The sequence below is a fragment of the Polyergus mexicanus genome, unplaced genomic scaffold (genome assembly GCF_030449975.1).
Source record: "Polyergus mexicanus isolate NDT 795.1 unplaced genomic scaffold, iyPolMexi1.0 SCAF_22, whole genome shotgun sequence".
NCBI classification, from domain to species: Eukaryota; Metazoa; Arthropoda; class Insecta; order Hymenoptera; family Formicidae; genus Polyergus; species Polyergus mexicanus.
In genome coordinates this window covers 1,858,965-1,873,109 of record NW_027223342.1, presented here as the reverse complement: position 1 = coordinate 1,873,109, position 14,145 = coordinate 1,858,965, and the positions used below count along the sequence as shown (strand labels likewise).

Below are 14,145 nucleotides of genomic sequence, written 5' to 3'. Positions count from 1 at the left end.
GAGTATCCCTTCATCGTTCAATTTTGCGTCGAAAAGTTTCGCATTTGCAATAGTAAAGTTAGTGACGCATGCAGTACCGAAAGTGACGCTTCGCAGGGTCGAGATTTTTCGTCATTTCTAGCACCGATAATCGAGAAAAAACCGGGAAAAATTGAGAGGAAAAAATACCGCTGACGCGGAGATAGCGAAAATTCGGGAGCTGTGCGATGTAAATTACAAGAATTTGAATGTAACGTGCTTTGAACATCGTGTGTATGTAAAAAAGGCAATTGTTCGAAAAAATAAAATTCAATTAAAGTGCGAGATAGTCCCGTCTATTTCAGAGTTTGATTAATTTGATCGACCTCGGTTAAACAAATATTTATGTTTTAATAAATGTTTAAATAAATAATTTCTGCTCTCACTATTGCCTTCAGGAATCCGTACTTAAAGAAGACCCCCCCCCCCATGTGCGGACCATTCTTTACATGAGAACGATGAGCTGTCGTGGATAAAATACAAGCGCGTTCCTATCGTCTTAGAAAATGTCTTCCGTCCTCTCTCATCGTTTTGTCTAATAACGAGGATCGCTGCGGAAACGGCTTTTATCAACTCCATTCACGGTGTTTTACGTGTTTCTCCGAGAGAAACTAGATAAAAGATGTTTTTGCATAACATAAGATTCGCTTGAATTTTCAAATAGCGCTGAAAACGTCTTTCCTGTGAAAGAAAATCCTTGGTAGGTACTTTTGCACTACGTTCATTTATATACGAGATAATCAGTCAGATACATGAAAACAATTTACTCACAAAACAAATATCTCGCGACACACGCAATTTCTAGAGATTACAACATTGTATTGCCTGCACATTCGGCTCTGCATTTCGCATAGTCACGTCACGGACACATTTGACCCCGATTTCAAAATACATACGATCGACTATTCGAGATATAAATGCGACGCGTGCAAATAATATAAGAAAAATAATATCAAAATATTCTTTTACCGCGTTGAAGTAACAGATCGACGAGAGAGTTTTCAGATTAAATAACGAGATTTGTGTGTTGAGACAAAACGTGAGAGAGGATTAGACGAACAGGCTCTTTTGTTCGAAAGGATGGGTCTCAAATTAGCCCTAAAATATCGCTTTTTCTTACACCAGTGCATGCCACGATCTCCACATTTCGGCCGATTTCCGAGAATCAACGCCTATCGCGCCCCCCTTCCCCCTTGCGTCATGAGATCTTCAACTAGCCAACCGTAACCAAGCGCGCGGCGCTCTGCCTCAGGTACGGTGCATCTGTACCGCGAAGCGGTTCCGTACCCCCTTACTGCCAAATATCAATGTTTTAAACGCGATCTTTTTAAAATTTTTTAAAATAATTAATTGAAGAACAAAGTTTCAATACTCGATTATTAATTACATTTACGATATAATAATTCTAAAAATATTACGTTATTCTAATTTATATAATGACATCATATACTGGGGATATCCAACAGTCTATAACTTAAATAATATCGTTCATAAGTACAATATTTCGTGCTTTTAATAAAAGCGTCTTTTATAAAACTTTAAATTTACAATTATTTATTAATTTATATATCGGAAAGAATTTCCGCGCGCGACATTTAAGAAATTTAATCTATCCAATATAATTTAATAATATTTTAGAATTATTATATCGTAAATGTACATTAATAATCGAGTATTGAAACTTTATTCTTGAATTAATTATTTAAAAAAATTCTAAAGAGATCGCGTTTAAAACATTGATATTTGGCAGTAAGGGAGTACGGAACCGCTTCGCGGTACAGATGCACCGTACCTGAGGCAGAGCGCCGCGCGCTTGGTTACGGTTGGCTAGTTGAGGATCTCATGACGCAAGGGGGAAGGGGGGCGCGATAGGCGTTGATTCTCGGAAATCGGCCGAAATGTGCAGATCGTGGCATGCACTATCTTAAACACACGGAATCGATTCTCTTTCATATCTTATTGTTAGTATATCCTAAATATAGAAGATACAGAATCTTAGGAAATAAAATTTTTTTTTTTTTTTCATTTCGATATCATTTATTAAGACATTAAAAAATATGCTCTGAACTTAGGTCTGACTGTCAAAAATCATATTTTTTTAGTATTCGATCGCAATTTTTTTATAGAACGCATTTTATCAAAATCTATCCCATACTCGCAAAATATAGTTTGTTTTATGTTTGTTTTTCGTTGCGAGTATTATTTGAAGAAATAAGCTATCTTATTTACTTGGATGTGTCATTATTTATTTATTTATTTTACTTGTGTATCAACAATATTTCACTAGTACAGTCTTGTTTAAAGTTACTTAAGGACAGGAAATGCCTAAATCATACTTTTGTTGCTGTAAATAAAGTAATCTCAATACAACTTATACGTTTATTAATATTACTATTAATACCATCAATTTATAACAAAAACAACTGGGATTGATTGAGGCTCTTATCACCACCCATCCTTTGACTCGTCGTTGAAATGCGAAAAGTCACAATTACAAAATACGATGTACTTGTCACGGGAATCGCGCAGCAGACTTCCACAGCATCCCGTGCGCGCGTGCGCAAAATTCTCCGAAAAAGCGGCGATATTCAGAAATTCGGTCGTGTTGCAACGGGATAATAACAGGAATGTACAAGTGTATCCGCCATCCTGCGCGCGCGCTCGCGCACCGAACCCATCCTCTCTCGCTTACACGCATGTGTCCGCCGCGCGGGAGCGGGAGGCGGGAGGTGCACCGAGCGTGAGTGCACGTCGAAACAAGAAGCGCCTCAGTCGACCGCCACCCTCCGCGACCGACGGTTCGTCGTCGTACGTTCGTCTCTCGCCAGCAAGAGAGCCCATCTTTCGTCGAAGTGTTTCTATCCTTTCCCGTTACAGCTCGCGAAGTAACAATTTTCCGGAGATTTCGGGGACGTCGTTCTATCAAAGTGCGAAGCGCGAGCGAAAGGAGTGCGTGACCGCGCGTAGAGGGTGCATTACATCCCCCTCTCTCTATCTTTCTGTCCCTCCCGAAATGCGAGTTATCATGCACCATCGACGAGTTTGAGAAACCCCGTCGAAGAACGCTAAATTCCAGGGGAGATCTCGAAGCAGCATTAAAAAGTCATTTTCAATATCGTGAGTACATTATATTAGTTGAATATAGCAAAGTTATTTGCATCTTCCGTCACGATTTTATTAGAGTAAAGCAATATTTTTTATTCAAATGGTTTTTTTTTTTTTTTTTTTTTTTTTTACATATCCTGATATCAATCTGCTCTGGCATCAAAAGTTAATTTCTTCGATAATACAAATACGACAGCGTTATAAATAAATAGCAATTTTGAAAAAAAAAAGAAAGATATAAGAGAATGAGAAAAATCGTTATATATATTACACTGTGTGTGCATCATATATATGTATACATATTGTTACACGTTTTGAAATATCGCAACCATTATACGAAAAGCAAGATGGAAAAATTGTGATTACATTTTTGCATTTAGCATAACAAAATATGAAGAAAAATTAGACATGCATGTTTCATACGAGAGTAATTTTAGTTTAAATTTTGTAAAGTAATGTTTATCTTGGTTAGCTTATTTATGAAAAGCTGTTATCTTTAATAATAATTAGAGATATATTTATATTTTCTCGATTATCTTCAATCTTTCATTGCTTTAATGTTTTTCTATTTAACAAAATTTATTTCTCTCGCGCTCTCTTTCTTTCTCTCTCTCTCTCTCTCTCTCTCTCTCTCTCTCTCTCTCTCTCTCTCTCTCTCACTCTCACTCTCACTCTCACTCTCTCTCTTTCTCTTTCAAAATAATATTTGTCGAATAATATCAGATTGCAATAATAATATCAGGTCAGCTGAAATAATAAAAAACCGTTTCAATTGTATCTTATAATAAAAGCACGCAAATTTGTTTGAATATATGGTATAATAGTAACTGTTTTGATTTCAAGTATGGCAATTAACCCATTGGCTTTAATTTATATATTAATAACACATCACGTACATATATTGAAATATCATGTATAATAATGTTACGTTTCATATATGATGATAGAAATACACAATAAATATCAATAACTAATACTTTGCTAATTGCTCTTTAATGATTCTCTGATAATAATAAATCGACCCAGGATACATACTAAACAAAAATTTATTCGTAAATAGACCACAAACATAAATTTTAATATTCATTATCTTTTAATTACAAACATTAATTACTTGTGCGTTCAAAATCAGCTTCAGAGCTCGAGAAGGAAACGACGCGTCGCGTGTCGTCGCGAACGGAAGAGACGTGTTTCGAAAATAAGAGCGTGCAATTGTTTGCGCGAAACTGACGATTAAATTCCGTGTCTCTGTTGGGCTTTGAGGAAAACGTGAATAACGCAGGATATCCGTCGGCGCAAGGAAAAAAGAAATCCGAGCTCGTATAAGATGAGCAACGTTATATCCGTATAAAAATGTCCCAGCTGTGACTTCATACACGTAGTATTTGAATTTTTTATCTTTCAGTCATATACGCATCTCTTTCTCATTTGCATATATATGTAAGTTGACAGATTTCGTCGTTGTATTTAAATTCTTCGCGACGAATATCTTTATCGAAAAAAAAGATTTCACGCAAAGTGTATAATAGTATGTATTGTATAATAGTGCCTCGCTCTATTACGTCATTGCTTAAATGAAAAATTTAAATGCCAATTGAATCATATCGAGTAGAATTGCACAGTAGCATCTGTTGTCAATTTTCTTGTTATTTCTTTCCCTTTCTTTCCTTTTTAAATAACGATAACATTTCATTCATTTTTCTTTCCGACTTCGAACACCAGCGCGTGTTATCTCATCATTTTATCGATTCGTAAGAATGCGTTTGGGGGTACTTACGAGCATCTGGCTGTCAGTGCGCCGTGTTTTCGTTAGAAAATTAATCCACTGGTGGAACTAATTGAAGAAAAAAATTTAGTTTCGTCCTCTCGCACGGACGAGCGAGCCGGAGCATCGTGGAATCGAAGGTACACATATCCGATCCGTTGAGCTCGTTAGAGATGCGAAATCTGTATTCACCCTCGTGCGCCACGGTACTTTCCGCTAACGAGGATAACGAAGCGTGCCTTAACGGGGAATTGACGACCCACGCCGACGCCGGCCGGCGTCAAGACACCGGATGCATACAGGTGTGAGCGTAGATGCATCGACCAAGACCACTCTCTTTTTTCATCCTCCGCGCTTTCTTATCAACGAGCATTCTTATCACGAGGAAGCGCGAGATTGAGAAGCACGCTATTGACCCTTCTTCAGACCAGAGCTAATTAGCTCGTGAAATTTAAAGCGTGGTTTTTGTATCGCCCACATACGCGCTTCGTCACAAGACGATAAACGATCGTAAGTTTCAAGTTATAAGATACGAAAGATCGAACAAATGAGTTTTATGCAGTAAGGATGCATTGTTAGGATAAATTTTCTCACCTTTATGAATTCTAGAGAATTTCAACAGTTTTAATTTATAAGAATTGAGCTCTTACTTTAGGAAACAGTTTCCCGTTTAGAGATTTAAAATAACTTTTGACAAAACTATAAATTAAATAGTTTCAAGAAAGGATAATCCGACAGCTTATGGTATTAAAGTAAGATAGATTGAAAACTGAGATTGAAAGTAGAAGAAAAATTTTGATTCGGGCTGTTCCGAAATTTTATCACATTAAGATGAGCCAATTTCTTAATCGCAAACATATCGAAAATTCTGTTTGACTTTTTGAAACTATAATCGCTTGCTTGGATCGTAATTATTATCGCACAAACGAGCACATATCGCGCCAAAGGGCCGGCGTGAAAAAAGTTTCGCCTCACGAGGAACGTTGAACTCAAGCGAGTCAAGATCATTATCTCGACGACTAGGAAGCAATTTCTTACATTACGCGGACGACCGCGTACAAACATGCGGACATACGTACATTGTGAGCGCGAAAATCACGCGGTTTTAAAGTTACGAAAAGAACGGAACCGGATTTGGTATCGCTAGCCTTTCGCGATCGTGGCTCGTCGTGCTTTTCTCCGTCGTCGTCGTCGATCTCTCACGGTGCTTGTGAGAAAAACGGATATGCTGCGGATAGGATTTCCGCGCCAACGCAACACATATCTCGAAACTGTTTATTTTTTTTCCATCTCTCTCTATCTTGCAGATTTGATAAGAGGAACGCTGCCTATATGCGATGTTATACATGTCAATTTTATAGATACACATAAATATACGAACGGTTGCTTTCTCTCAATAAATTCAACTAACTGTCTTCAAATTTCTCTGTATATTTCGCTTGTATATGTACGCGCGAGCAAACAGCTAAGATACTGCAATAATGTTTACTCGTAAAAGCTCGCCACGTGACACGCGGTTTTCGCGCAGCTTGACAAATACGCCGTAATCTGGTTAAAAATGACGCGCACGTTCGAAGCAAAACACGTACAAACACGATCGCGTGCGCCGCACAAGTCCATTAATTGCACCTCTCCTGTTTCAATTCCACGAGAGGCTGAAATCGAGCTGCACGTTCGTAAATCCTTCCACCGGTCTTTCGTAAGTTTCGCACTACAATTAAATCGAAGGAAAATGCTATCTCCGCGAATAGACACCGTCGCGCCGGTCTCGTTGAACCGACAAAAAATGAAGCCGGTACATATAGAAAAGAGAGAGAGAGAGAAAGAGATCTATCGATCGCGGCTGAATTGTTAGGTCAATCCGCGATGCAGTTACAACGTTATGGGAGAAACCGCGAGTTTGCGTTTCTCGGCGCGTTGCGACTATAAAGCGAGAAATCGCCGGACGGAAGAGAACAGTTGCGAGAGAATGAAAAAAAAAAGAGTAATACAGCAATATTTATTCCCATGTCTGTGCGAACCCGCGTATGTATTATATATGTACTGGCGTGTCTCCTTATCACGATTATCCGACCGGCGCGTTAAAACGCTCGCGCAATCAAAAGACTCCGCGCGCGATTCGTCACGATAATTAATTCGCTCGCGCGATTCCCACAGTGAATCGAAATCGCACGCTATTATTCGCGTACTCGTTTCGCGAGATGTATTCCAGATGTGTTTCCAGGTCATCTTCTCTCGTCGGATATGACGCGCTCTCGAAAATTCTCTTCGAGACACATCTAAAATTGACTTTAAAAGGAATAAAGCTGGCATCTCTACCCCGTCCGTTTTTATCGCTGACATATGTACGTTTCTGGCGCGCGCCACGTTGACAATCCCACATTGAAAGGACCGTGCCGGAAAATGGAGAAGCGCCGAAATCGTACGCGGGTTTCGCTACACATTTCACTTGCAAATAAAAACTCACAGTCGGGATCTCTGCCGATTTTTTCCCGCGAGCCGAATTTATCGCGATACTCGATCGAATCCGGTGGTATCCACTGCAGCTTCTGCGTGTCGGCGAGTCTGCGAGAGAGCTGGAGCACAAGATACGATGACCGATCGCAACCATAGTGACGCTCGATTTTTCGCAAAAGCGTGAAAAATTGCGATTGCGAAGAAAAAGAAAAATACAGTCCAAGCGAAAGAAAGAAAGAGAGAAGAATACGCGCGGAAGCGCAAAATCGCCGATAAGCCGTCTGTCTGTACCTGTCTTCGACACACATGGAAATTAGATCACCGTGTCACGCACACGCGGCGCGAGCACGCGATTCGCTACACACACACATTCATAAACACATATACGTGCATCGATACGGAATTCACAATTTCATCTCGCTTGGTCAGGAATCGTGTTTCGAGACGGTTGGGTATCCATACCTTATGACCGCCATCGAATCGAGATGGAGAGGAAAGTCCAGATGGAGGAAAGAGAACGTAAAATAAGGTGTAAATATCGAAGATAAGAATTGTGTAAAAGAAAGAGAGAGTACCTTCCTGAATAATATTTATACCATATATCTGAAGAAAGAGTGCCATATTTTTTATTCGATTTAGAGAGAGAAGATTAATATATCTTGCAATCAGAGTTACATCTTGAATACCTTGTGAAATACAGACGAACAAACTTTGTTTGCGCGACAGTGATGATTAATCGAATCATGAGAAAGTAATCGCAGAATGATAGAGCTATCACAGACACCTTTTCGCGTCTTCTTACCACGCTACACTTTTCCCATCACGCGAAAAGTGGAATTGTATGTCGATTCCCATTACTATGTCTCTCTCTAACGGTATACTTTGTTCATTGATACGTTTATCGTACTGATGCTAATTAACGGTAACTTTACTCATCAATCACAAGCAGGTTTCCTACGAAGATGAAAGTAATAATTGTACGCGAGTACTATGAGCTCGTGATTCCTCCGCGTAATTAATGCATTTTATTCTAAATCGGAAATAAAATATCGGTCTCGTAAAGAAAAATAAATGTAATTTTATATATAATATATAATCGATATCTTTTACGGCGACGAATTCGAATAATTTCATTTATTCCATTTTGTCTCGTACGCGAAAATTGAAATTATTTCCCGGGTGTACACTACGAAACAATTGTTGTTTAATGTTGTTAAAACACATACGCATACCTTGTGTACACAGTCGGGATACGGTAAAGTACAAAATGGCAAATATGGGCGCGGCGGCGTACGTTTATCGAGACCATTAAGAAATCATGACATCATACCCTTGATGCAATGAAGAAACGGAGAAGGGGAAACGACAATACGTATGGTCCTAAACCAACATTGACATTATACCTGTGACGACTCACGTTGCCGATTAGACAATATAGGTGGTCCTAAAGTTAACTATAGCTCCACGAATGATAAGATAACGCGAATGTGACAATTGAAGAAGGAGTGGAAATTAAAGAATTACTTCCCGCACGAAAGAAGACGTTTCCATGATTATATAGTCCTACATCGGCTTTAGAATCGAGCAACTTTATTTCAGTCTCGCGCTTGATATACACATTTGCATCTTGTGTAATCTAAGATTAGCAACTCTAGAAGAACTCGAAGAAAAGAGCATGCGAGAGTTAAAAATATGGAGGGAAAGATGAAAGTTTCTTTAGTTTGTAGATTCTTCTTTCCTTTTTAGCTCTCTTCGAGATAAATAGAGGATAGAATTACGGGAATAAATATAGAAATTTGCAAAAAATAAAATAAGATTGGCATATAATTGCTCTCGCGCGTAATGTGCTTTTTTTTTCAAGTGCTCTTCTCTTCGCGTTTCGAGAATCTCTTTTGCCACTTGACGTACGACGCAAGAAGGCGGTCTCGTATCTAACGACAAACATTGCCTCGTAACTCTGATCGGTGATTGTGGCAAAGCACCATTACAGTCATTTGCAATTTTTATTACTGCAAAATACATGCCGAAGCTTATAATTTGTTTACGTTATGACCGAATCTTATGTGTCTTACGTGATTTATCGAAGTCGATGAGTCTCGCTTCGATGTTTCTTTAAAAATTATATGACACGTCAAGTAGCATCGAAGTAAACAAAACATAATAATTAAAAAAAAATAAAAAAACGAAAAAGAAATCAAGGTAACTCGACTCGCTGAATTTTACCGGCAGAAATGTACTTTCTGTTCCGGGTTACGATACGCATCGGCTTTTACCGTAAATTTAAACATCTCGATGAGATGGACGTAAATCTAGCGAACTTGTGCGTATGGTAACCGAAGTGTCGATATCGCTAGATAGATACTGACATATATTTCATTGCCAGAAAGCGATAGGGTACCGTCATAGAGCACCGAGTATCGAGGAGATAACCAGCTAACGTTCCAGCCGACATAAAGTAAACGTTTTCCCTTCCATCGTCGGATATCACGCTCGACTGCCGGACGTTCGACCGTCTGTCGATCGATACCCCGTCTTTCTCTCTCTCTCGAGAAACAACCTTCGATACATTTTCCCTCTTTTATTTGATTCTTTTCCATCTATATATCATGATTACGTATCGATTCAGATCTAGAAAGCGTAGAAAATCAACACATCGGATATTAACGCGCTCGTCCTCTTTCTCGATTATCACTGTGACTGGTAATCGGCTAACACATTTAAATAGGAAGTACAATAGAAATCTCGGCCGCGAGTTTAAAAGGTTAAACAATCTCGAGACATCGACGGTCGTGTGTATTCATTGGTAACGTAGATTAAAAATCGAGGGATCCTATTATGCGGCTGTAACTGCGAGATAATCGAGTTCTCGGAATAATGCCAGGCCAGATGATCGCTTTGTGCGCAGGCGGAATTTTAATTTTCATCTTCATATTTATTATGCACGTACGTTCCTGGGTCGAAATTTTGTTCTTATTTTTAATCTCAATTTTCTCATCTCTTCTAAATTCTAGAGAATTTCTATTTCAGTTTAATTTACATAGTAATCGAAATTTACTACTTTGTATCTTGAATAAGCAATAAACGAACAGTTTCTCATATTCAGAGATTTAAAAGATTTCGGCAAAATTGTAGATTAAATAGTTTCAAAAGAGAGTGACTCGATTGCTTAAAATATCAAAGTAAACATTAGATTGAAAACTGAGATCGAAAGTAGGAGAAAAATTTTGATTCGGATTCTCACACGTGGTATAATGCACATGCGCGACCGAAGAGGATCATTAAGGCTCGCGCCGAGATTAGCTGTCCTCGACTGTGAACATTAATCGAAGAAGAAAAAAACTTAGCGGTAAGTAGCCGCGGAGGATTGCGTTAGATTGCAAAAGAGGAGTCCATTAACGATCCGACGATCTTTGACCGAGCATCGCGACGACTCGTCGCGTACGTTTCAACCGCACGTGCGTCCATCATTCCGCTTTTACCCGATTTCGCTGTATTATACCTATCCACTTACGAGGGGGGAAAAAAATATCGAAATATCATCTCGTTAGAGGTCGATTAAGCGGAGTCGCCAACGTGACTGATGCATGATTCGAGGGTCGAAATCATCTAGATAGAAAGTCGTTAGAGGCTCGCGCGTGGAAATCGCTAATCGCGATTCTTTTCGCCGCTGCTTCGCAGATGGCTAAACTCATGCCACTGGCCAAAATTTGTATTCAGCAGCTATTCGCGAAAAGACTCGAGATCTCCTTCTTCCGATTAAAGAGGAAAAAGTAAAAAAATACACGCTGCCGAGAACTGTGTCAAGGGGCGACTACTCGCGATTATTTGTGCAACGCCCCGCGAACGACGATTATCTCTCGCGTGCAATCGCGCGTGCACCCACAGTAGCCTTACTACGGTTCTCGCGGTCGGAGAAATCGCGAATCTGAAACTTTGAGATACGACGACCGACCCGCTCTGTAATTCGGATTTCCTCTCGAAATCTCGCGATCGAAACTCGGGAGACGATCGTATCCTCGCGCGAAATCGGATCGAAAAGTTCGCCGATGGAATCTCATCGATTCAATTGTGCTTTATTCGCTCCGATGCGGTACGTATAATTGATTTAAATGACTTAACTTTTTGTTTCCAATAAACTTCTCCAACTGCTTATTTCAAACGTCGAGAATTTCGCAAACTCTTTTATTGTTAGAAGCGTGCGAGATGGCAGAAATAATGCAGCCATGTAAAGAGAAGAAAGAACTATTCGATTATTTTACAGAAACTTGGAAAATCAGAAATAAATACGACAAAAATCTCCGACATATCTGAAACTGGAGAAGGAAACGGGAAAAGAATAATGGAAGGTACTAGTAGAACGAGAAAGAAAATAAATCAAAAGTTAGAAACAGGATGGTTTCACGTAGAGATGAATGAGATAAAAAAGTAATCGCGACGAGAAAACCGAATTTGCACATATTTATCGCACTCAACACTGCAAAGTAAATTACTATCAATGCAGTTTAGCTGTGGCGACGATAAATTCTTGTACGAAGATTGTAGAGATAATCGACCGGCTCTCTCGCAGTAAATGGCGCGCCGATTAGTCAATTAATCAATTATAAAAATATCATGTTAATGTCCGTGAGTGAAATCACAGCCTCCCTCGCTTATTTCGTTGCGCTCAGTGATTATACAGAAACAAGTCTAGTCATCGTCACGTCGATTGGCGAAGGTATAATATATCCTCGTGAACGAGAAGCCAAGTAATACGAATTTTATTTTTTTAATATATACGAATGATTGATGTCAAAGCTGTGCTAGTAATGCTTTAATAGTCTATTAAAAAATTATACGAGAAATCGGGCGAATACTTGATCGCGTATCGGCTGCTTGCTTCATCGAAGAGAGAGGAGAACGAAAGAAATGCGCGTGTCGAGACGAGCAGCAACGGCCAACAAACGCTTTAAATTCAGGTGGCACGACCGGTATGCAAAAATTCACCGAGAAGTAATACGGAGAGAGGGATGGAGGTAGAGTACCTCGTAACAGGGCCGGTGTATGGTCAGTTGGTTCGTTGACCGATCTCTTCCCCTCTCCTCTCCTCACCGCCCACCCTCCCTTCGCCTCTCCACGATACTCTCCGGCACTTGAGAGAAGAGCGGATTGGAAGGGAACGAAGAAGAATCGTTCCTTCGTCGGACACACGCGTATAGTGTACATATATATACGCGATCGACCACGAAAATCCGCGATCGATCGACCCGCGAGGTTACGACCGACTTTCCTGAGTGATCGCCGAATTGAAAATTATTTATGCATGACGCAGACGCGAGGAGGGAAGACTCACCTTTCTCTCAATCACGCGACAAGCGGTTTGGCTATACCTTTTTTTTTTTTTTTTTTTTTTTTTTTTTTTTTTTTTTTTTTTTTTTTGGTCGGGAAGCCGATCTATCAAGTGCGCGACGTTGGGTCAAGGAGAGTCTTCTCTCTTTACTCTCGGAATCGCCAAACCCTCGAAGAGGAACGATCGACAAACGAGACTTTTATGCTCCGATGGCTTGTGAAACGAAACCTTTAAAACGACGTCTCCTTGATTATCGTATCGACGACTTTTAAGCACGAGGCGGTCTAGATGAATCGGATCGCTCTCGTTCCGTTGATATTACACGTAAAGCGCGAGAGCGCGAATCCGCAAATCGAAAATAAATCATCACCGGTGGAGCAATTCTATTAATTATCGCGTGCATCTCCTTCAGCGCGCACGGGAGAGTTCACTTCCGGTCCGCTGGTTTCCCTCGAGAAATCGATAGATGTGACGACGGTGCGCGCACAAGTCCCGGGACAGATCGTCTTCGAGCTGCTGGCGTCTTCGATTGTAATTAGGTGGAGAAAGGGGCGAGAGGAGGGGGATTCGTAATTAAGCGCAAAAGTTATCAACCGTATCGATTGAAACCAGGAACTTCGATGCGCATCAATCAAATCGGCGGCTCTTACAATTAGTTGTCATAGCTTTCATCGTTCGTAGACGCTGCGATGACCAAAAGTATTGTAATAATAAAATAATTATTATTTTATAATAATTTAATTGAATCATTTTATAATTATTATTATTAAATCATCTTATAATTATTATCTTATAATAACTTAATTAAATATTATTTTCTATCGATAATAATAGAATAATTATTATCTTATAAAAGTCTCATGATGCGATTGTCAAAAAAAATATTCAACATTTTTTATACATGTTATAATAATTATTAAATATTTTTTCTTATAATTGGGAATTATTATCTTGTGTTCTATTTATATGTAGGCACTCGATGAATCTGACTAATCATCGACCCGACTTGATCTACGTTCAAGGAATTTTCTTTTTAATTCTCCACTTGTAATTCTCGCTATTTTTTCAAATCCTTGTAACAAACACGACCCTCATTTCGCGCGGTTTCGCCATCGATACGAGTTATTGAGCGTTTTCGCGCTCTCTCTCTCTCTCTCTCTCTCTCTCTCTCTCTCTCTCTCTCTCTCTCTCTCTCTCTCTCTCTCTTGTTGCACGTTTGCAATTATTGGAAATAACGTCGCACGCAATAGCACGGTATATCGAAGAATGCGTTCGCAATTGCTTTCAACTGTCGTTTCAACTTGGACAGCGAACGCCGCTTGTGATTCTTTTTCGATACATCTATTTTCATTATCTTTTAATGGAGAATAGAATTCAATTACATCGTACAATAATGCGTTAGAGCTTTCAATTAATCGGAACGCTTTGTATATAATTCGCAGGCATCATTATTGTTCGCTCCATCATTATTAGA

At 39.5% G+C, this 14,145-nt stretch overlaps 1 protein-coding gene across 1 annotated transcript in view; it reads left to right on the top strand.

Moving 5' to 3' along the window:
• The first annotated feature begins 2,795 nt into the window (after window positions 1–2,795).
• Window positions 2,796–14,145, top strand: part of Mesr3 (misexpression suppressor of ras 3) — a 47,358-nt gene continuing 36,008 nt past the window's right edge. The window contains exon 1 of the mRNA XM_070312269.1: window positions 2,796–3,135. The gene's annotated coding sequence lies outside the window, so the exon portion shown is untranslated. The remainder of the gene's footprint in view (window positions 3,136–14,145) is intronic.